Below are 25,046 nucleotides of genomic sequence, written 5' to 3'. Positions count from 1 at the left end.
CAGACTTGTGTTAAGAGGGTCTTTCTAAAGGGAAAATTTGATCATCTGAATTCCCTTCTCAAAACCTTTCAATGGTTTCCCATGACTTTCAGAATCAAGTTCAAATCTTAGATTTTACCATGCCCTTCTTGTTTTGCTTCTATCTTCCTCTTCACTCTCTTTCACTCCTCCCAATCTGCTTCTCACAAAGAACTTCTTCAGTCCCTAAAATATGTGCTGGTATTTCTTCCTCCAGGCCTTCAATCTGTTTAGCATAATAATTATGATTTATTGGACTTATCGTGTACCAGGCAGTGTTCTAAATACAGCCAGTTCTGCTTAATGTGATATCTGCATTTCACAAAATCACCAGGTTATGCAAAATTATGCAAGGAATACTCTGATGGAAAAAATGGAGATGGGGCACAACACTCAAAAACTTCATCAGTGACACATTAATGAAAGATAGAAAACCAATAAAAATGGTAGCACACTTTGTTGTATGTTAGATGGTTAAAAATACATAACTACTGATATATGTATTTGGTCTTGTCTTTGCTTTCTGACCCAGAGCTTCTAATTCTAAAATCCCTGGAATTTCCTGAATGATAGAGATGAGAGGTGTATGTTTTACTCACAGCTCTTTTCAGAACCTGAGTTTAGCAAAATGGCTGTCTGGAGAGGCCTTAAAAATAGCTGTGAAAAGAAGAGAAGCGAAAAACAAAGGAGAAAAGGAAAGATATAAACATCTGAATGCAGAGTTCCAAAGAATAGCAAGAAGAGATAAGAAAGCCTTCTTCAGCGATCAATGCAAAGAAATAGAGGAAAACAACAGAATGGGAAAGACTAGGGATCTCTTCAAGAAAATCAGAGATACCAAAGGAACATTTCATGCAAAGATGAACTCGATAAAGGACAGAAATGGTATGGACCTAACAAAAACAGAAGATATTAAGAAGAGATGGCAAGAATACACAGAAGAACTGTACAAAAAAGATCTTCACGACCCAGATAATCACAGTGGTGTGATCACTGACCTAGAGCCAGACATCCTGGAATGTGAAGTCAAGTGGGCCTTAGAAAGCATCACTACAAACAAAGCTAGTGGAGGTGATGGAATTCCAGTTGAGCTATTATTCCAAATCCTGAAAGATGATGCTGTGAAAGTGTTGTACTCAGTATGCCAGCAAATTTGGAAAACTCAGCAGTGGCCACAGGACTGGAAAAGGTCAGTTTTCATTCCAGTCCCAAAGAAAGGCAATGCCAAAGAATGCTCAAACTACCGCACAATTGCACTCATCTCACATGCAAGTAAAGTAATGCTCAAAATTCTCCAAGCCAGGCTTCAGCAATATATGAACCATGAACTTCCTGATGTTCAAGCTGGTTTTAGAAAAGGCAGAGGAACCAGAGATCAAATTGCCAACATCCGCTGGATCATGGAAAAAGCAAGAGAGTTCCAGAAAAACATCTATTTCTGCTTTATTGACTATGCCAAAGCCTTTGACTGTGTGGATCACAATAGACTGTGTGGATCACAATAAACTGTGGGAAATTCTGAAAGAGATGGGAGTACCAGACCACCTGACCTGCCTCTTGAGAAATCTGTATGCAGGTCAGGAAGCAACAGTTAGAACTGGACATGGAACAACAGACTGGTTCCAAATAGGAAAAGGAGTTCATCAAGGCTGTATATTGTCACCCTGTTTATTTAACTTCTATGCAGAGTACATCATGAGAAATGCTGGGCTGGAAGAAACACAAGCTGGAATCAAGATTGCTGGGAGAAATATCAGTAACCTCAGATATGCAGATGACACCACCCTTATGGCAGAAAGTGAAGAGGAACTCAAAAGCCTCTTGATGAAAGTGAAAGTGGAGAGTGAAAAAGTTGGCTTAAAGCTGAACATTCAGAAAACTAAGATCATGGCATCTGGTCCCATCACTTCATGGGAAATAGATGGGGAAACAGTGGAAACAGTGTCAGACTTTATTTTTGGGGGCTCCCAAATCACTGCAGATGGTGACTGCAGCCATGAAATTCAAAGACGCTTCCTCCTTGGAAGGAAAGTTATGACCAATCTAGATAGCATATTCAAAAGCAGAGACATTACTTTGCCAAGAAAGGTTCGTCTAGTCAAGGCTATGGTTTTTCCTGTGGTCATGTATGGATGTAAGAGTTGGACTGTGAAGAAGGCTGAGTGCCGAAGAACTGATGCTTTTGAACTGTGGTGTTGGAGAAGATTCTTGAGAGTCCCTTGGACTGCAAGGAGATCCACCCAGTCCATTCTGAAGGAGATCAGCCCTGGGATTTCTTTGGAAGGAATGATGCTAAAGCTGAAACTCCAGTACTTTGGCCACCTCATGCGAAGAGTTGACTCATTGGAAAAGACTCTGATGCTAGGAGGGATTGGGGGCAGGAGAAGGGGACGACAGAGGATGAGATGGCTGGATGGCATCACTGACTCCATGGATGTGAGTCTGAGTGAACTCCGGGAGTTGGTGATGGACAGGGAGGCCTGGCGTGCTGCAATTCATGGGGTCCCAAATAGTCGGACACGACTGAGCAACTGATCTGATCTGATCTGAAGGTGACTTTGAAAGGCAGAGGCTGGCTACTGTCATATTCTATGCCTGGGTAGGAAAAGAATTTCCAGACATGAGGTGGAATGAGAGGGAAATAAAGTTTATTAGAGTGAGATACACTGTTAGAACAGTGTGGCAAGCTCAAGGGAGAGCTGACCCCTTAGGTGGGCTAGTAGCCAAGTTTTACAGCCCCAAGACCTAGACACCAGATTAAAAAGCAGAGACATCACTTTGCCAACAAAGGTCCATATAGTCAAAGTTATGGTTTTTCCTGTAGTCATGCATGGATATGAGGGTTTGACCATAAAGAAGGCTGAGCTCTGAAGAACTGATGCCTTTGAACTGTGGTGCTGGAGAAGACCCTTGAGAGTTCCTTGGACAGCAAGATCAAACCAGTCAATCCTAAGGGAAATCAACCCTGAATATTCATTGGAAGGACTGATGCTGAAGCTGAAGCTCCAATACTTTGGCCATCTGATTCGAAGAATCAACTCATTGGAAAAGACTCGGATGAATTTTAGAGCTGGGGAAGTTGAAGGCAAAAGGAGAAGGGGATGGCAGAGGATGAGATGGTTGGATGGCATCACCGATTCAATGGACATGAGTTTAAGCAAACTCAGGGAGATAGTGAAGGATAGCATAGCCTGGTGTGCTGCAGTCCATTGGGTTGCAAAGAGTCAGACATCTAGACACTGACCAACAGACAACAACGGTCCTTTTCCTTCCACTGACTTGTGGACCCTGCCAGGCTGTGAGCATCGAGGCCAAGATCCACAGCATGAAGGAGGAAAAGCTGGAGAAGAAGAAACAGAAGAAAGCAGGGAAAAGTGAGAGCTATAAGCCAAAGTAAGGACCTGATGTCAGGTCTCTTTTAAGAAGCTGGTCATGAGATAACAAAGTTATCACCAGGAATGGACCCAAGACAAGGGCCAGTGAGGGACCAGGAGGGCACTTCACCCAAATGTTAGACTCCATCCTGTCTCTCTGTCCCCCATAGCAGCCACCTGAAAAGGAAGACAAGGAGGATGATTGATAATCCTAGAGGCTCAGCTGCTCCTTCTTCCTCCCAAACCCGGATTTCGGTTACTTCCCTTACACAGAAGGATAGGCTTCACAAGGATAGGCTCCTCGGCTTGCTAGGTTTCTGCTGCCCTTGTAGGGACAGGGATTATAAATGATGGTCCCTGGTCTGAATCTGGACCTCCTTCAAGTTGAGGGGAGGCTAGCCTCTGGAGAGGGATGAGAGAGTGGAAGATCCTTTCTCTCTGCCAGTGATCTGCCCACTGCTTTCACCAGCATTCTCTCCTCTTCCCTAAAGAAACTTTGAGAAAAACAGTATATGAATCAATAAAGTATAATGCAAGAATTGGGAAAAAAAAAGCATTTTATCTGCCTCTCTGGGGCTTCCCTGGTGGCTCAGATGGTAGAGAATCTGCCTGCAATGCAAGAGACTCAAGATTGACCCCTGGGTGGGGAAGATCCCCTAGAGAAGGGAATGGCAACTCACTCCAGTATTCTTGCCTGGAGAATTCCATGGACAGAGAAGCCTGGTGGGCTATAGTCCATGGGGTCACAGAGTCGGACACGACTGAGCAACTAAGACTTTTATTCTTCACACTTTAAAAAAAATTAATTTATTTTAATTGGAGGCTAATACTTAACAATATTGTGGTGGGTTTTGCTATACATCAACATAAATCAGCCATGGGTGCAACATGTGTCCCCCCATCCTGAAATCCCTCCTACCTCCCTCCCCATCCCATCCCTCTGGGTTGTCCCAGAGCACCAGCTTTGAGGGCCCTGCTTCATGCACCAAACTTGCACTGGTTATCTGTTTTATATACGGTAATATGTTTCAACACTATTCTCTCATATTGTTCCACCCTTGCCTTCTCCCACATAGTCCAAAAGTCCATTCTTTACACCTGTGTCTCTTTTGCTGTCTTGCATGTAGGATCGTCATTATTGTCTTTCTAAATTCCATATATATGCATTCATATACTGTATTGGTGTTTCTCTTTCTGACTTACTTCACTCTCTGTAATAGGCTCCAGTTTCATCTACCTCATTAGAACTGATCAAATGCATTTTTTATAGCTGAGTAATATTCCATTGTGTATATGTACCACAATTTCCTTATCCATTTGTCTGCCAATGGACATCTAAGTTGCTTCCATGTCCTAGCTATTGTAAACAGTGCTGCAATGAACGTTGGGGTACGTGTATGTCTTTCAATTCTGGCTTCCTCCGTGTGTATGCCCAGCAGTGGCATTGCTGGGTCATAAGGCAGTTCGATTTCCAGTTTTTTAAGGAATCTCCACACTGTTCTCCATAGTGGCTGTACTAGCTAGCATTCCAACCAATAGTGTAAGAAGGTTCCCTTTTCTCCACACCTTCTCCAGCATTTATTGTTTGTAGACTTTTTGATGGCAGCCATTCTGACCAGCGTGAGATGGTACCTCATTGTGGTTTTGATTTGCATTTCTCTGACACTCTTCACACTTTCAAATTAACCAACTAATGTATGTGTGTGCTTAGTCACTCAGTCGTGTCCGACTCTTTGTAACCCCGTGGACTGTAGCCTGCCAGGCTCCCCTGTCCATGGAGATTCTCTAGGCTAGTATAATGGAGTGGGTTGCCATGCTCTTCTCCAGGGGATCTTCCCAACCCAGGAATTGAACCCAGGTCTCCTGAATTTCAGGTAGTTTCTTTATCTACCTGATAAAATTTATTTGAGCCACCAGGGAATATATGCTTTAATAAATGAATAAGCTATTTATATTAATTAAAAAAAAAACAAACACCTCAACTCTCTGCCCATTGATGAAAATAACCCGAGACCATATTTTGCAGTGAAAGTACACTCCTGTCTTTAAGCCTGGCCATATCTGGGCTCACTGTGGCTCTCTGATGGATGAATTTTAGAGCTGTCTGTCATTACTTTTCTGTGACTTGTGATGCTTCTCATCTCTAGTATGTGGCCGCTGTGCTTCCTCTCAGCTTTTGAACAGGTGCTATGCAATTTTTAAAAATCACCCTGAATAGTAGAAATGGACAAATGAGTTTTCTGTGAGCATAAAAGAGAAATTGGGTAAAACGGACCAGCCTGGTCTGGGAGCCAGAACTTCAGTGAATTTTCCAGCTTCAAATAGAAATAATGCTGTTTCACAGCAAGTTACTCTTCTCCATTCCATTTTAGTAGTATGAATCCTGAATTTAGAATTAGCATGAAACAGCACTGCCTTGTAGATAGCTCCTCGCTTCAGGCTGCAGTAAAGCTGAAAGCGTTAAGCAAGTGCCAACCACAGAAAAGTACCCCACCTTGGGCTCAATGAATGTCTCTTCCTTCCTTGCAATCTTCACTCTGCTGGATTCCCCCAAAACTGTCAGGGAGAAGAATTTTTTTCTTTCTAGAAGGAAAATTCTAGAATGAAGAGTAACCATTTAAATATTAGTTTTTTGTTTTTTGTTCGTAAGCCCATGGACTGTAGCCTGCCAGACTCCTCTCTCTGTGGAATTTCCCAGGCAAGAATACTGGAGTGTGTTGCCATTTCCTTCTCCAGGGGATTTTCCTGACCCAGGGACTGCACCACATTTGCATTGGCAGAAGGGTTCTTTTCCACCAAGCCACTAGGGAAGCCCAAATGGTATTAAGTATATGCATTAAAAATATAGAAAGCCATTTAAAGAGGGACCTGTAAATCCTCTCATTAAAGTCAGAGGGTAGAATCCTTTGAGGGAGGGAGTGCAGACCAGTAGCCACTGTTCAATCTACTATTTCCTGAAGCCCTGCAGGAAAATGTATCTCTAAGACAGGGGAGTACCAATCACTGCCAGCCTGGCTAAGGATGGAATTGAGCTCTCTCTTATTCCTGTAAGCTGTCCACAATGCTCCAGGGCTTCCCCAGAAGCTGTAAAATAAAAACTAAATAAATACACAAACACAAATTAATGAACAAAAAATAGAAAGCACATAGACTGATAAATAAATCCACAGGCTTCTTAGTTTTTTAAGAGATTTTTTTTTTTCCTGCTGTGGACCATTTTAAAAGTCTTTATTGAATTTGTTGCAATATTGCTCCTGTTTTATGTTTTAGTTTTTTCACAATGACACATATGTGATCTTAGGTCCCCGACCAGGGATTGAACCTGCACCCTCTGCCTTGGAAGGCGAAATTTTAACCACTGGACCACCAGGGAATCCCCTCTTTGCTTTATAAGGCTAATAAAACACAAATGCTGTAACTAATCACAATCCTGACCCAACATTGCCTCCTCCAAGAAGCCTTTTTAACTTCCTAAAAGTAATTCTACTTGTCCTTATCACCTCATCACTCTCTTATCCCAAGATATTCCTTTGTTTTCCTCTGAGCACTAACAATCCATTGCATATTGTTGGAGCAGAAAATTTTTCCTTCTACTCTTCTAGATTCTTTGCCTGGTCTAATAATTAAGTTTACATAGACAGAGTAACAGGAGAAAAACAAATTTAACTTTGTACCTATGAGAGTCCCATAAATATATGAGTCCCAGTGGCATTCCTTGGACAGAGGAGCCTGGCAGGCTACAGTCCATAGGTTCACCAAGAGTCGGACACCCCTGAGCAACTAACATAGAACATAGACTCATAAACAAAGGCAGCCAGGCAATTAAGGCTTATCTGCCATCCTGCCAAAGCAGGAGACACAGGTTTGATCCCTAGGTCAGGAAGATCCCCTGGAGAAGGAAATGGCAACCCACTTCAGTATTCTTGCCTGCAGAATCCTATGGACAGAGAAGCCTGTGGGCTACATAGTCCAGGGGGTCGCAAAGAGTTGGACACGACTGAGTGACTGAGCACGTATATCATCCTGAACTAAGGAATAGGATGGGGAATGGGAGCTCCAAGGAGAGGAAGGAAATGTCCAGGAAGATGAGAACAGTCGTTTTACCGTAATCAGATGGTTGCCCTGCCATGCAGCTAAGTCTTTCAGATAGAAAGTTATGTCTAGTTCATAGATCTCTTTCTGGGTTAGGCCACCAATCTAAATTTGGTTAAGCTGTTAAGGGAGAAGTAAAAATTTTGTTTTGTTTTTATCTGCTTATTTCCTCTTTATTTTCCCTCTTCTGTAGTATTAACTCCAAAATAAAAAAGATTTTATTTTTCTGTTTTGTTCACCAAGACACCTTCAGCACCCATTAATTACAGTGCGTGGAATACAGTAGGAGCTCAATAATTATTCACAGTCCCCAAACTTTGGTATCAGGGACTGGTTTTGTGGAAGATAATTTTTCCATGGACCGAGGAAGAGGAGGATAGGTTCGGGATGATTCAAGAGCATTCCGTTTATTGTGTACTTTATTTCTATCATTATGACATCAGCTTCACCTCAGATCATCAGGCATAGATCCCAGAGGTTGTGGACCCCTGGACTAGATGGATAATAAAGAAGGGAAAAGAAAATAACACGTGTTCAATAGTAAACATGGTAAAAAATTTGTAATCTTTATGTATATGTTTGTATATATAATCTATATCTATAGATAGATTAAAATATATATCATCTTGGAAAATGGATAAAACTATAAAATAAGTCACATGTTAGCTACAATTTATAGCTGTAAGTCCCAATTGTATTAAACATTCGAATGCTAAACAAAATATCAGGATAAAATATACATGACTGAGTAATCTTGGGTCTTGAGTTGGGAAAGGTCTTTATAAAATGATCCCAGAACAAGCATCAAGGATGAGAGTGGTAGTTGTGAATGTCTTAAAACAAAAAGAAAACCAAAACTTTAGAAACAAGGAAACTAGGAAAGTACTTGCCACATCTACTGTAAACAAAGGATTACCGTACAATGTAAAAGAGCCTTTAACATTCAAAACAAAGCACTAATATCTCTTTCAAAATAGGCAAAAGGTTTAAGGCAGACAATTTACCAAAGAAGAAATGCAGGTGCCTGGTAAACATATTAAAATGCCCTGGCTCCAGTTAGCATAAAAATGAAAGCTTTTCATAATGACACCTATTGTATGACACCTATTCAGTTCAGTTCAGTCGCTCAGTCGTGTCCGACTCTTTGCCACCCCATGAATCGCAGCACGCCAGGCCTCCCTGTCCATCACCAACTCCCGGAGTTCACTCAGACTCATATCCATGGAGTCAGTGATGTCATCCAGCCATCTCATCCTCTGTCGTCCCCTTCTCCTCCTGCCCCCAATCCCTCCCAGCATCACAGTCTTTTCCAATGAATCAACTCTTCTCATGAGGTAGCCAAAGTACTGGAGTTTCAGCTTCAGCATCATTCCTTCCAAAGAAATCCCAGGGCTGATCTCCTTCAGAATGGACTGGTTGGATCTCCTTGCAGTCCAAGGGACTCTCAGGAGTCTTCTCCAACACCACAGTTCAAAAGCATCAATTCTTCAGCGCTCAGCTTTCTTCACAGTCCAACTCTCACATCCATACATGACCACAGGAAAAACCATAGCTGCCGGGGTCCAGCCCCGGTGGATCCAGGGAAATTCGAAGGAGAGACGGTGTCGGCAAATACACTGGCTTTAATTAAATATTAATTAGAGATATAAAGAGTAATAAGGATAGTAATAAGTATAGCTCAGTAATAATAAGTAGTAATAAGTAATAAGGATAGCTCAGTGAGAAAATTCAGTGGAGAAAAGAGGCTGAATAACTTGGTTTATGTGGAAAGCTAATAAAATTCCAAAATAAGGAATTTACATCACCTACGTAGGCCACAGGCATCCTCCCATTCTCCCGAAGGAGAGGAGACACTAAGGCCTCCCCGGTCAGATCTTAGAAGCCCAGGCATAATTAGTAGGCTTGACGAGCCTCCATGTTCCAGATGTGGATTCAGCCAGAAGGTGAGAGAAAGAACGACATGGGGAGACCAGTCTTTCGAGGAACTGATCCCATTTTTTATTTTTCCAGGGTCTGTTTTTATACACTGAGATGTTATACAAAAGTCACACAGGGTCAGCAGTCCTGACTTTTATTTAAGTTAGGTGCTTCATACAAATGTATACAGAGGTCTTAGGGGTGTTACATCATCTTCTGGCCAGGGGCCCTGCTGACAATTTATGACCCTCTCCTTGTGACAGCGGTCAGTCAACCCGAACAATTATTTCTCCAGGGGTGATTATTCTTAAAACAGACGCCACCTTCCGAAGGTACCAGATAAAGTTACATCCCTATAGGGTGAGGGTGTAGTGGGTTTTAATTAAGGAAAGAATTTGTTTAGCCTAAGGTCTAATGTGATTAATCAAGGGTTAATACTTATTTCTTCTATATATTCATTAATGTGTATAAGGGCAGGGGATGTGGAGACTTAGCAGCAAACATTGGCTCAACAAATGAAAACCCTTCACCAATACAATTTCTAATCAGCCCACTATACTATACTAATAGTTTTCTAACTTCTCTAAAGAACCTGTTTTCAGAAAGTTCAGAGCATCTCGTGCCTCTCACGGTTGGGAGGCTGTGAACAACCACATGTGCCTGGACAAGACTGTCAGGCAGGCTAGAGAACCTTCAGAGGAGTTTGTAGGTTGAAACACTCCTACAAACTCCAGTTAATTATTATTAACTGGAGCTCTAAGTTAACTTCTTCTCCAAAAGAGGTGGTGGGGGACAGCCCCCCGTAAAGTCAGAGGTGTAGGTGAGAGCACAAAGTAGTAAAGTAGGCAGACTCTGGTTTTGGGGGTAGATGCTCGAGAATTTCCAGGGGGACTCCTGAGGCTCTATCCCACCTTTGTGTATGTCGAGCCTCCTTCTTCATGACCTTTGCCACGGGCAGAGTTCCTCACGCTGGCTCCCGGCACATAGCCTTGACTAGACAGACCTTTGTTGGCAAAGTAATGTCTCTGCTTTTGAATATGCTATCTAGGTTGGTCATAACTTTCCTTCCAAGGAGGAAGTGTCTTTTAATTTCATGGCTGCAGTCACCATCTGCAGTGATTTTGGAGCCCCCAAAAATAAAGTCTGACACTGTTTCTAGTCTTTCCCCATCTATTTCCCATGAAGTGATGGGACCAGATGCCATGATCTTAGTTTTCTGAATGTTCAGCTTTAAGCCAACTTTTTCACTCTCCTCTTTCACCTTCATCAAGAGGCTTTTGAGTTCCTCTTCACTTTCTGCCATAAGGGTGGTGTCATCTGCATATCTGAGGTTATTGATATTTCTCCTGGCAATCTTGATTCCAGGTTGTGTTTCTTCCAGCCCAGCGTTTCTCATGATGTACTCTGCATAGAAGTTAAATAAACAGGGTGATAATATACAGCAGTGACGTACTCCTTTTCCTATTTGGAACCAGTCTGTTGTTCCATGTTCAGTTCTAACTGTTGCTTCCTGACTTGCATACAGATTTCTCAAGAGGCAGGTCAGGTGGTCTGGTATTCCCATCTCTTTCAGAATTTTCCACAGTTTATTGTGATCCACACAGTCAAAGGCTTTGGCATAGTCAATAAAGCAGAAATAGATGTTTTTCTGGAACTCTCTTGCTTTTTCCATGATCCAGCAGATGTTGGCAATTTGGTCTCTGGTTCCTCTGCCTTTTCTAAAACCAACTTGAACATCAGGAAGTCCACGGTTCACATATTGCTGAAGCCTGGCTTGGAGAATTTTGAGCATTACTTGACACCTATTACAATGGCCCAAAAGAGAGCTGAAAAATAAAAGTTTGTCATTCAGTCATGTCTAACTCTTGGCAACCCCATGAACTGTAACCAATCAGGCTTCTCTGTCCATGGAATTCTCCAGGCAAGAATACTGGAATGGGTAGCCATTCCCTTCCCCAGGGGATTTTCCTGACCCAGGGATAGAACCCAGGTCTCCTGCATTACAGGCAGATTCTTTACTCTCTGAGCCACCTTGTAAAGGCTAATACTCGGTCTTGAAGAAGCAGTGAGAGAGACACACAACTACTGACCACGATTTGGCAAACTGAGCCTCTCTGAAATAGTCTCACAATTATATACACTAATACAAATCCTTACAAAGAGTATAATCAAGTATGGTTATAAACAAGCATAAGAGTAGTTTTACTTCTCAGCAATCATCATGAGAAAAAAAGCTAAGAAAGTAGGTCAAGATTAAGTTACTAACAGTATTATTTATAGACACCCTAACAGATTGATTATATTCTTTGCAGCCAAAGATGGACAAGCTCTATACAGTCAACAAAAACAAGACCAGGAGCTGACTGTGGCTCAGATCATGAACTCCTTATTGCCAAATTCAGACTTAAATTGAAGAAAGTAGGGAAAACCACTAGACCATTCAGGTATGACCTAAATCAAATCCCTTAAGATTATACAGTGGAAGTGAGAAATAGATTTAAGGGCCTAGATCTGATAGAGTGCCTGATGAACTATGGATGGAGGTTTGTGACATTGTACAGGAGACAGGGATCAAGACCATCCCCATGGAAAAGAAATGCAAAAAAGCAAAATGGCTGTCTGGGGAGGCCTTAAAAATAGCTGTGAAAAGAAGAGAAGTGAAAAGCAAAGGAGAAAAGGAAAGATATAAGCATCTGAATGCAGAGTTCCAAAGAATAGCAAGAAAAGATAAGAAAGCCCTCCTCAGCGATCAATGCAAAGAAATAAAGGAAAACAACAGAATGGGAAAGACTAGAGATGTCTTCAAGAAAATTAGAGATACCAAGGGAACATTTCATGCAAAGATGGGCTCAATAAAGGACAGAAATGGTATGGACCTAAGAGAAGCAGAAGATATTAAGAAGAAGTGGCAAGAATACACAGAAGAACTGTACAAAAAAGATCTTCCTGACCCTGATAACCATGATGGTGTGATCGCTGACCTAGAGCCAGACATCCTGGAATGTGAAGTCAAGTGGGCCTTAGAAAGCATCACTATGAACAAAGGTAGTGGAGGTGATGGAATTCCAGTTGAGCTACTTCAACTGGAAAGATGATGCTGTTAAAGTGCCTCACTCAATATGCCAGCAAATCTGGAAAACTCAGCAGTGGCCACAGGACTGGAAAAGGTCAGTTTTCATTCCAATCCCAAAGAAAGGCAATGCCAAAAAATGCTCAAACTACCACACAATTGCACTCATCTCACATGCTAGTAAAGTAATGCTCAAAACTCTCCAAGCCAGGCTTCAGCAATATGTGAACCGTGAACTTCCAGATGTTCAAGCTGGTTTTAGAAAAGGCAGAGGAACAAGAGACCAAATTGCCAACATCTGCTGGATCATGGAAAAAGCAAAAGAGTTCCAGGAAAACATCTATTTCTGCTTTATTGACTATGCCAAAGCCTTTGACTGTGTGGATCACAATAAACTGTGGGAAATTCTGAAAGAGATGGGAATACCAGACCACCTGACCTGCCTCTTGAGAAATCTGTATGCAAGTCAGGAAGCAACAGTTAGAACTGAACATGGAACAACAGACTGGTTCCAAATAGGAAAAGGAGTACGTCACTGCTGTATATTATCACCCTGCTTATTTAACTTCTATGCAGAGTACATCATGAGAAACGCTGGGCTGGAAGAAACACAACCTGGAATCAAGATTGCCAGGAGAAATATCAATAACCTCGGATATGCAGATGACACCACCCTTATGGCAGAAAGTGAAGAAGAACTAAAAAGCCTCTTGATGAAGGTGAAAGAGGAGAGTGAAAAAGTTGGCTTAAAACTCCACATTTAGAAAACTAAGATCATGGCATCTGGTCCCATCACTTCATGGGAAATAGATAGGGAAAGAGTGGAAACAGTGTCAGACTTTATTTTTGGGGGCTCCAAAATCACTGCAGATGGTGACTGCAGCCATGAAATTAAAAGACGCTTCCTCCTTGGAAGGAAAGTTATGACCAACCTAGATAGCATATTCAAAAGCAGAGACATTACTTTGCCAACAAAGGTTCGTCTAGTCAAGGCTATGGTTTTTCCTGTGGTCATGTATGGATGTAAGAGTTGGACTGTGAAGAAGGCTGAGCGCCGAAGAATTGATGCTTTTGAACTGTGGTGTTGGAGAAGACTCTTGAGAGTCCCTTGGACTGCAAGGAGATCCAACCAGTCCATTCTGAAGATCAGCCCTGGGATTTCTTTGGAAGGAATGATGCTAAAGCTGAAACTCCAGTACTTTGACCACCTCATGCGAAGAGTTGACTCATTGGAAAAGACTGTGATGCTGGGAGGGATTAGGGGCAGGAGGAGAAGGGGACGACAGAGGATGAGATGGCTGGATGGCATCACTGACTCTCTTGCAAAGAGTCGGACACGATTGAGCGACTGAACTAACTAAATTAGAAATAAACTAAATATTTATCACCTTTAGAATCATTAAATAAATCATAATTTGTTCATGGGATTTATATAGCCATCAAAAATAATTATGAACTAAGCACTGAAGAACCATTCTGAATATTATTAAGGTTGATAATGGACTCTGGTTATGTTTTCTTTTGTGTTCTTATTCGATTGCTTTAAAATGACCCACTCTTTCCCATTCCAAAAAGCATGTGACTAGGATAGATGAAAAAAAAAGTTCTGATTCTGGGGATCACTACTTTTTGATTCTGGGCAACTGACTAAACTGTGCCACAGGCCCGTGTGACGTGGAGTTAGTATTTCTTTGGTTGTTGTGGGAATTAAGACAGTGTGGCACAAAGTCAGGCAATTCCCCCAAAGTGGGCAATATACAAGAACATAGTATGTACTCAGAGGCACTTGGACAACTAAAGAGCACGTTATGCAGCCAGCATCATTCTCTGGTTTTGAAAGGTTAGAACTTCTTTTTTCCAACTGATGCCTGAATTTCTATGGTGCAGAACTAGGGAGGCCTGAGTAAGATGTCAGTTCAGTTCAGTCGCTCAGTCGTGTCCGACTCTTTGCGACCCCATGAATCGCAGCATGCCAGGCCTCCCTGTCCATCACCAACTCCCGGAGTTCACTCAGACTCATGTCCATCAAGTCAGTGATGCCATCCAGCCATCTCATCCTCTGTCATCCCCTTGTCCTCCTGCCCCCAATCCCTCCCAGCATCACTCAGTCATATCCTATTCTTTGTGACCCCATGGACTTTTAGCCCACCAGGCTCCTCTGTCCCTGGGAGTCTACAGGCAGTAATACTGGCGTGGGTAGCCACTTCCTCCTCCAGGGGATCTTCCCAAGCCAGGGACTGATCCCATGTCTCTTGTGTCTCCTACATCTGCACAGGTTTCTTTACTGCTGAGCCACAGGGGGTGCCCAAGATAAAATATCAGTGGGTAGAAACCTTTGCTGCTGGGAGAGAGCCAGAAATCAGTGAAGAGGGCTCTCTATTGGGCAAGAGTGTATCTGATAGAGAAAAAGAAGAAAAGTGTTTGATTGCTATACACCTCCCCTGTTGCTGGTCATAATTCAGGAGGCAGTACTGACAGGGCAGATGTAAGCGAGGAGGCCAGTGCAGAGAGTGACTTTACAACCTGCCCTCAAAGGCACTGGCTCCTTCTCTGAAAGCCCCACCCACTCTTGGTTTTCCTTCCTGAGCATAGTTCTTATGTAGTAGGGAGCTTGACTGCCGAAGGCAGAACACTGGTTGGCATGGGAATTAAACTTACAACAAAATAATGCCATTTGCAGCAACATGGCTGGACCTAGGGATGATCACACTAGTGAATCCAGTTGAACATACAAAGGCAAATATCATATGACATCACATATAGGAGTTTTCTAAAAACTGATACAAATGAAATAGTTTCCAAAACAGAATCATAGATGTAGAAAACAAACTTATAGTTACCAAAGGGAAATGATGGTAGAAAGAGATAACTTAGGAGGTTGGAATTAGCATAGACACCCTTACATATAGAAAGCAGGTAATCAAGAAGGACCTACTGTATATAGTACAGGAAACTCTACTCCGTACATTGTAATGACCTATATGGAAAAGAACCCTTTAAAATATATATATGTATATATATATCAATGTACACCTAAAACAAACACAACAATTTAAATCAACCATACTCCACTTTAAAATAAAAATTAAAAAAAAAAAAACTTATGTAAGTTCTCCAGCTTGGAGAGAACTCTGACCCAGCAGGTCCAGGTCTATCGCAGGGACCTGTGGAGAAATTTGTCCTGTAGTTACTTTCCAGCTGAGGTAAGCATTCTGAGTCTCCGATCCCTCTCTTTTCCAGTCAGATCCTCTTGAGGGGGCATGGCTTAATCAATTAAGAGAATTATAGGGTGAGGTGGGAGGGTCGATGAAGGTTAGAGAGAAGAAAAAACACCTTGGTCTGCTTCATATTAGACTTAATCAAACACGAAGTACAGTAAATGAGCTGAGCATGGCAAGAGTCAAAATTATTCTTTTTATCTAAAACTTTCAAGTTAATCTCCAAAACACTGGGTGACTAGACAGGCAGTCATGGCTTCTAGTGCAGGCTTTAAAATAAGACACAACAGAGGGAAAGACTTGGTTCTACGTGGCTATGTCATAGTTTCAACATGAAATCACTATTTCTTTCATGAGTGATTATTGGTCACTCAGCCCAGTTGCCTGTCATAGAGGCAACAACTTCTTGATTTTAGTCATTTCCACATTTGGGCTTTTTTTTTTTTTTTTTTAAAAAAAAGAAGGAAGGTTTTCTTTTTACAAATAATCCATGCATGTGGAGTTCAAAGCTGTTATCCTATTTCCAATACTCTGTTCACATGCTCTGTTAATTTCAGTCACATCATTAATGTGTAAATGATGAGTAACAAGGACCTTAGGAATAGCAGGTGAAAGAAATTGGTATGGGAGGTTGTGATTATCCAGAGATACTGACTGTGTTTTGGAAAATAAGGGTAATATACTAGTTTTCAATGGTTGCCATGACAAAGTACCACAGACTGGGTGGCTTCAACAAACAAATTTGTTTTCTTAAAGTTCTAGAGACTAGAAGTCCGAGATCAAGGTGTCAGCACGGGTGACCTCTTCTGAGGCCTCTCTCCATGGTTTGCAGATGATTCTCTTCTCCTTGCAACACTCATAACATCTTGGTTTTCCTTCTGTGTCCTAACTGTCTCTTCTTGTAAGAACACCAGTCATATTGAATTAAGGCTCACCTAGATGAGAGTCTCTTGGACTGCAAGGATATCAAACCAGTCAATCCTAAAGGAAATCAACCCTGAATATTCACTGGAAGGACTGATGCTAAAGCTGAAGTTGCAATACTTTAGCCACCTGATGCAAAGAGCCAACTCATTGGAAAAGACCCTGATGCTGGGAAAGATTGAAAGCAAAAGGAGAAGGGAACAACAGAGGATGAGATGGTTAGATAGCATCACAAACTCAATGAATGCGAATTTGAGTACACTCCAGGAGATAATGAAGGACAGGGAAGCCTGGCGTGTTGCAGTCCATGGGGTCACAAAGAGTTGGACACGACTCATCGACTGAACAACAACAAGATGGTCTTATGTTTCCTTAATTACCTCTTTAAAGGTCTTTATTCCAAACACAGTCACATTCTGAGGTGCTGGGGGGCTAAGACTTCAACATAAGAATTTTGAGAGGACACGATACTCAACCTTCTTCCCTCAAATTTACATCCTTCTCAAATGCAAAATATATTCCCCCTATTTAAACAGGCCCCCAAATCAACTTATTCTGGTATTAATTCAAAGTAAAAAATCATATCTGTCATCCAAATCAGATATGGGTGAGACTTGAGGTCTGATTCATTCTGTGTCAAAAGTCCTCTCCTGCTGTGAATTAGTGAAACCAGAAGTTGTTGTTGCTTAGTCGATAAGTCGTGTCCAGCTCTTTTGCAACCCCATGGACTATAGCCCCCCAGGCTCCTCTGTCCATGGGATTTCCCAGGCAAGAATAAAGGAGTGGGTTGCCACTCCCTTCTTCAGAGGATCTTCCTGACCCAGGGCTTGAACCTGGGTCTCTTGCATTGCAGGCAGATTCTTTACCATCTGAGTCACCAGGGAAGCCCTTGATATAGCATATTTATTTATCAATCATTAAAACTTGAAACTAAATTTGAAGACATGCTTAATACAATAAAATGCAGACTTTTAGTTTTTGATCCCAGAATATGATGTTCAGGTACCTATTTACAGACCTGGCAAGTATGCTAGCTCAAATTGCCACTGTGGAGAAAGACTGTGAATAACCAGATCCTGTCCTGAAAATCTGGTGAAAATTATATTTCCAATGACACTTGGCACATGGTTCAGGAACTAACCGCCTACTCATTCAACACTTGTCCTGTTTACCAGTTAAAATTCTTAATATTTTGTCTTTAAGTTATAGCCAGAAAGTGTTTCGGCAGGGAAGTGAGAAAAAATTGCAGAGGAGTTAAAATGAGAGCTGATTCATGCAATTAGAAAAATATGACTCAGCAGGAGGTAAAACTAAATTAGAAGAACCCTGAGGTTAGCAAGTCTCACAGGCTCAGTGCATCAGAGTCCTGCCATCTCATTAGGTAGCAAATTGTGCCAATGAATTCATTAGCATTGTCATTACGCACTAATACTGGAAGAACCTCAAGAAAGTCCCTACAGCATCTTCAGCAGTTCCAGTTTCTGAAAATTTAGATCCATCTTCCAAGTATTCCACCAAATGGAATTCAAGCCACAGGCTAATATTGGTTACTCATGAAGTTGAGCTTGGTGTGGGGGTTATCTTTACTTCAGTGATAATGGTGCCTACTGTAGGAGGTCTACAGGGTTATTGAACGTCAGAGACAAGAAAATATTTAGAAATTGTCCAACCCAATACTGTCACTTAATGAATGGGTCTCAGGCTCAGGAAATTCACCCAAGTCGTTCAGAAGACATAGCAAGTCTTCTTCTACTACATTCAACACTCTGCCAACTAAGCAGACTTTAAGTGTACCCCTTAGAGAAGGAAATGGCAACCCACTCCAGTACTTTTGCCTAGAGAATCCCATGGATGGAGGAGCCTGGCAGGCTACTGTCCATGGGGTCAATAAGAGTCAGACACGACTGAGCAACTTCACTTTCACTTTTCACTTTCCTGCATTGGAGAAGGAAATGGCAACCCACTCCAGTGTTCTTGCCTGGAGAATCCCATGGACGGAGGAGCCTGGTGGGCTGCTGTCTATGGAGTCGCACAGAGTCGGACACGACTGAAGCGACTTAGCAGCAGCAGCAAGTATACCCCAGAATGCAAAGAATTTTGTATTTTTTTGGAGGGAGGGGTGGGTCTTTTTCATTATGGTAAGGATATATCTGAGGGAAGTTCCCTGGTGGCTCAGACAGTAAAGTGTCTGACTGCAGTGCAGGAGACCTGGGTTTGATCCCTGGGTTGGGAAGATCCCCTGGAGAAGGAGATGGCAACCCACTCTCTACTGGCAACCCAGTACTCTTGCCTGGAAAATTCCATGGACTGAGAGGCTTCTCAGAGTCTGGTAGGCTACAGTCCATGGGGTCGCAAAGAGCTGGACATGACTGAGTGACTTTACTGGCTTATATCTGACATTCTTCATCTCTATAGAGGCCAGAAGGGAAATGAAGGTTTTAACCAACGTGTGTTTAATTTATGAATATATATGTATATATTCAACAATGCTCATGTACATGTATATATACATATTAGTCTGTGTATATATATATATACAACACTGCTCATTATATGTGTATGTGTATGTGTGTGTCTGCATTATTGAATATTTGAACATGCTTTATAAAAAGCTTCAGTCACTTTTCAGGTCTAGAAAAAACACTTTTGGGTGTGCATGTTCAAGTCACTTCAGTTGTGTCCAACTCTATGTGATCCTATGGACTATAGCCCACCAGTCCGCCCTTGGGATTTTCCAGCCAAGAACACTGGAGTGGGTTGCCATTCCCTCCCCATGGGGATCTTCCTGACCCAGGGATCGAACCCATGTCTCTTCTGTCTCCTGCCTTGGCAGGTGGATTCTTTACCTCTAACGCCACCTGGTAAGTGATTATTCAATATAAAAGGTAAATAGGGAAGGGAAATATTGCATTTATCATGTGTAAGATAGATAACTCATAGGAAGTTGCTAAAGAGCATAGGGAGCCCAGCCTGGTGCTCTGTGACGACCTAGAGGGGTGGGATGGGAGGGAGGAGAGAGGCTCAAGAAGGAGGGGATATATATATATATATATATATATATATAAAATTATGACTGACTGATTCATGTTATGGTACAGCAGAAACCAACACAACATTGCAAAGCACTTATCCTCTGATTAAGAAATGAATACATTTAAAAATAATAAACCATGGCTTAAGTTCGCTTCTGTCCCTTTTCTCACATTTTGCTCTATAGCAACATTAAAATTGTTTTAGGGATTGAATAGCTGACATTGAAAGTGCTCATATAAATGCCTGGCAACCTAGCAGGCAATTGTCTGTTGCCCACGAGACATGTGGTCTTTTGTGAATGGATATCTTCATCCATGGTGCAGCAGCTATCATTGCTTCATTCTTTTTATTGCTGAAAAATACTTCATTGTATGGATATACCACATTTATTTATCCATCAGTTGATAAACATTTGAACTCTCTCCATATTCTTTTGGGCTATTATAAATAACATAGATATGAACATTCATGTACAAATCTTTTTATTTATTTATTTTTTTAATCTGGAGGCGGCGGGCGCGGCGAGGGCAGCGGCCCGATTCCAGGCCCGGGCACTACTTCAGCGTGACCGCGTAAAGGGGGCGGCTGCCGCGAGGCAGAACAGACTAGAACCTCCCCGGCCGCTGGCTCCGCCCACCCAACGGTCTCCTCATGTACAAATCTTTTTGTAGAAAATATTTTCGTTTCTCTTGGGGATATTTATAGGAGTAAAATTGCTGGGTCATATGGTAACTTTTGTACAATGTCATGAACCTCTGAGCCTTCTATTAGCCTGTTTTAGAAAAGGCAGAGGAACCAGAGATCAAATTGCCAATATCCGCTGGATCATGGAAAAAAACAAGAGAGTTCCAGAAAAACATGTATTTCTGCTTTATTGACTATGCCAAAGCCTTTGAGTGTGTGGATCACAATAAACTGTGGAAAATTCTGAAAGAGATGGGAATACCAGACCACCTGACCTGCCTCTTGAGAAACCTATATGCAGGTCAGGAAGCAACAGTTAGAACTGGACATGGAACAACAGACTGGTTTCAAATAGAAAAAAGAGTACGTCAAGGCTGTATATTGTCACCCTGCTTATTTAACTTATATGCAGAGTACATCATGAGAAACGCTGGGCTGGAAGAAGCACAAGCTGGAATCAAGATTTGCTGGGAAAAATATCAATAACCTCAGATATGCAGATGACACCACCCTTATGGCAGAAAGTGAAGAGGAACTAAAGAGCCTCTTGATGAAAGTGAGAGAGGAGAGTGAAAAAGTTGGCTTAAAGCTTAACATTCAGAAAACAAAGATCATGGCATCTGGTCCCATCACTTCATGGGAAATAGATGGGGAAGCCGTGGAAACAGTGTCAGACTTTGTATTTTGGGCTCCAAAATCACTGCAGATGCAGTGATGAAATTAAAAGACACTTACTCCTTGGAAGGAAAGCTATGACCAACCTAGATAGCATATTGAAAAGCAGAGACATTACTTTGCCAACAAAGGTCTGTCTAGTCAAGGCTATGGTTTTTCCTGTGGTTGTGTATGGATGTGAGAGTTGGACTGTGAAGAAGGCTGAGCGCCAAAGAATGGATGCTTTTGAACTGTGGTGTTGGAGAAGACTCTTGAGAATCCCTTGGACTGCAAGGAGATCCAACCAGTCCATTCTAAAGGAGATCAGCCCTGGGTGTTCTTTGGAAGGAATGATGCTGAAGCTGAAAGTCCAGTACTTTGGCCACCTCATGCGAAGAGTTGACTCATTGAAAAAGACTGTGATGCTGGGAGGGATTGGGGGCAGGAGGAGAAGGGGACGACAGAGGATAAGATGGCTGGATGACATCACTGACTCGATGGTTGTGAGTCTGAGTGAACTCCGGGAGTTTGTGATGGACAGGGAGGCCTGGCGTGCTGCGATTCGTGGGGTCGCAAAGAGTCGGACACAACTGAACAACTGAACTGAACTGAACTGATGGTAACTCTAGGAGAATGGTAACCATCTGAGAAATTTCCAGACTTTAGTCAACATTTGTTATTACCTGCCTTTTTATTATAGCTATACTGGTGAATGTGAAGTGATATCTCCCTGTGGTTTTGATTACCATCCCCCATGGCTAATAATATTGAGCACCTTTTCCTGTGTTTGTTGCCCATTTGCATATCTTCTTTGTAGAAACATTAATTCAGATTCTTTACCTATTTTAAATTGGTTTATTTGGGAGTTTTTGGTTGAGTTTTAAGGCAACTTTCTATATTCTATATGCAAGGCACATAACAGATACATAATTTGCAATTTTTTTCTAGTCAGCAGGTTGTCTTTTTAGTTCTTTATAGTTTCCTTTGATGCACAAAATGTTCTAGTTTACATGTAGTCCAATTGATCAATTTTTCCTTTTGTTGCTTGTGTTTGGAGCATCATATCCAAGAACCTATTGCCTAACCTGAGGTTGTGAAGATTAACTCTTACTATTTTTTGTAGTGTGAGCCCACTGATAATGAATTACTGTATCTTTTTTTATGTCTGAAAAAGATTTATTTTGCCTTCATTTTTTTAAGATTCTTTTTCTCTGAATTAAAAATTCTAGACTGACAGCCTTTTCTCCCCCAGTATTTTCAAGATGATGTGTCACTATCATGCTTTGTTTTTGACAAGAAATCTTTCACCTTTATTTTTGTTCTTTTACACAAAAATATATAGTTTTGCTCTGCCTTCTTTCAAACATTCTCTTTATCAATTGTTTTGAGTAATTTGATTAAGACATGTTTTGCTGTAGTTTTATCTTTCTTTTGCGTGGGTTTATTCATATTCTTGAAACTAAGAGTTTATAATTTCCATGAAATCTGGAAAACATTCAGCCCTAATTTTGTTGAATATCTTTTTCTATTTTTCTTCTCTCTCTCCTTCAGAGACTTAGTTACGCATTGTTGTTGTTTAGTTGCTAAGTGGCGTCCAACTCTTTGTGACCCCAGGGACCACCAGGCTCCTCTGTCCATGGGATTTCCCAGGCAACAATACTGGAGTGGGTTGCCATTTCTTTCTCCAGGGGGTCTTCTCAACCCAGGGATAGGACTTCTGCATTGGCACGTGGATTCTTTATCACTGAGCCAATGGAGAAGTCGTAATTACATAAACAGGCTGTTTAATGATGACCCACAGTTTACTGATGCTCTTTTCATTTAATTTTTTTTATTTTTATGTTTAATTTTGATAGTTTCTGTTGCTTATCTTCAAGTTTAATAATCTTTTCTTCTGCAATATCTAATTTGCCATTAATCACATCCAGCTATCATTAATCTTACACATTTTAGTTTTCGTCTCTGGAGGTTTATTTTAGATTTTTAAAATAATGTTTGTGTATTTACTTAACATAGTGAACATATAGCGTTCGATTCTAATAACCATTTCAATGGCTTTGTCTGCTTCTCCACATCTGTGTCCTTCTGGTTGGTTTCGATTGACTATTTTTCTTCCTATTATGGGTCATATTTCCTGGTTTCTTTGTATGTCTTGTAACCTTTCACAGGATGCCAGGTATTGCAAATTTTGCCTTGTTGGATACCAGATAATTCTGTAGTCTTATAAAGACTCTTAACTTTGCTTTAGGATGTAATTAAGCATGTGGGGAACAACTTGATCCTTTTGGATCTTGCCATTACAATTTGCTAAATAGGACCAGAGCAGCATTTCTGGTTATAATTATTTCCCATTACTGAGTCAAGACCTTTCTGCATACTCTATCTAATTCTCCATTAATTATAAAGTTTCCTGGACTAGCTGTTTAAACCAGGCACTTCTTCAGGCCCAGTGTGAGCAATAGATTCTGTTTCCTCTAATTCCTTATTTCTCAAGGTTAAATATTTTCCTTCTTATGTGTAGGTCTGTACTCTGTTGAACAGTCAAGAGGGACTCTTTGGGGATCTCCAGTGTTCTCTAAGTAATTTTCTCTTCTCCATTACTCTAGCTGTGACTGGGGCTTTCAGCTCTGTGTCCTCAATTCAAGAAGCCTACCATGCTTCACCTGATTTCCTCTCCTTATTTCAAGGGTTGGATGCTCTCAGAACATTAAGCTTGGACAGTTATAGGGTTTACTTCATTTGTTTCCCATCTCTTGAGAATCACCATTTCTCATTGTTGATGTCCAGTGTCTTAAAAATTGTTGTTTCATATATAGTCTGGTTTTGTCTTTTGGTTGTTTTGAGCAGAGAATAAATTTAGTCCCTGTTATTTCATTTTGGTTAGAAGTGGAAGTCTGGAGAATATACTTGAAATTTTATAGGAAATGGAATGAAATTTTAAGTATTATCTGGCATATTTCACAAGGAAATTAAATCAAACAAAATTCTATGTAAAAATAGAAGTTGAGATTGAGAAGATATGAGAGCTGAAGATGTTAAAAAATTCAGAGGAAAAAAGTGACGATAACTTTTTACAAATAAACATTTTTAAGAACAATATTAGGTTTACAGAAAATTGCAATGATGGTACAAGGAATTCCCATATATCATAATTCTGGTGTTCCCTATTATTAACACATTATGCATTTGTCACAGTTAATTTACCAGTATAAATACATTTTGTTGTTCTTGTTGTTCAGTCACTAAGTCGTGTCCAACTCTTTATGGCCCCATGGACTGTAGCCTGCCAGCCTCTGTCAGTGGAATTTTCCAGGCAAGAATACTGGAGTGGGTTATCGTTTCCTTCTCCAGGGGATCTTCCTGACCCAGGAATCAAACCCACATCTCCTGCATTAGCAGGTGGATTCTTTACTTCTAGTGCCACCTCCAAAGCCCAGTATTAACCAAGCTCCTAATTTATTTGTATTTCTTTAGGTTTTACCTATTATCCATTTTATGTCCCAAGATCCCACAATAATTTTTCTTGTCATGTCTCACTAGGTTTTGTCTCACTTGGCTGTGACAGTTTCTAAAATTTTCCTTGTTTTGATGACTTTGACAGTTTTGAGGAGTACTGGTCAGGTATTTCATAGACTCAATTGGGATTTAGTTGATATTTTTTTCCTCATGATTAGATCAATATTATGTGTGCTGGAGAGGAAGACAATAGAGATAAAGTGCTTTTTTCCAATCACATCAAGAAAATATACTATCAATACAATTTGTGACTATTGGCATTGACCCTGTTCACCTGGCTGATGTAGTGTTCGTCAGACTTCTCTACTACAAAGCTCCTTTTCCCCCATCCATACTACACTCTTTGGAAGGAAGTCACTATGCACAGCCCACACCTGTGAAGTTGGAATTTGTGTTCCACCTCCTGGGGGGAGAGTATCTAGCTAAATTATTTGGAATTCTTCTGTATAGATAATTTGTCAATTTTCCCACATTTGCTTATTTATTAAATCATTATTTACATCAGTGTGGGCTCATTGATATTTATTTTATACTTGGGTTACAATC

The sequence above is a fragment of the Bos grunniens genome, chromosome 8 (assembly GCF_055505025.1).
Source record: "Bos grunniens cultivar Pamir isolate PY7600 chromosome 8, Bosgru_T2T1.0, whole genome shotgun sequence".
NCBI classification, from domain to species: Eukaryota; Metazoa; Chordata; class Mammalia; order Artiodactyla; family Bovidae; genus Bos; species Bos grunniens.
This window is presented reverse-complemented; position numbering follows the sequence as displayed.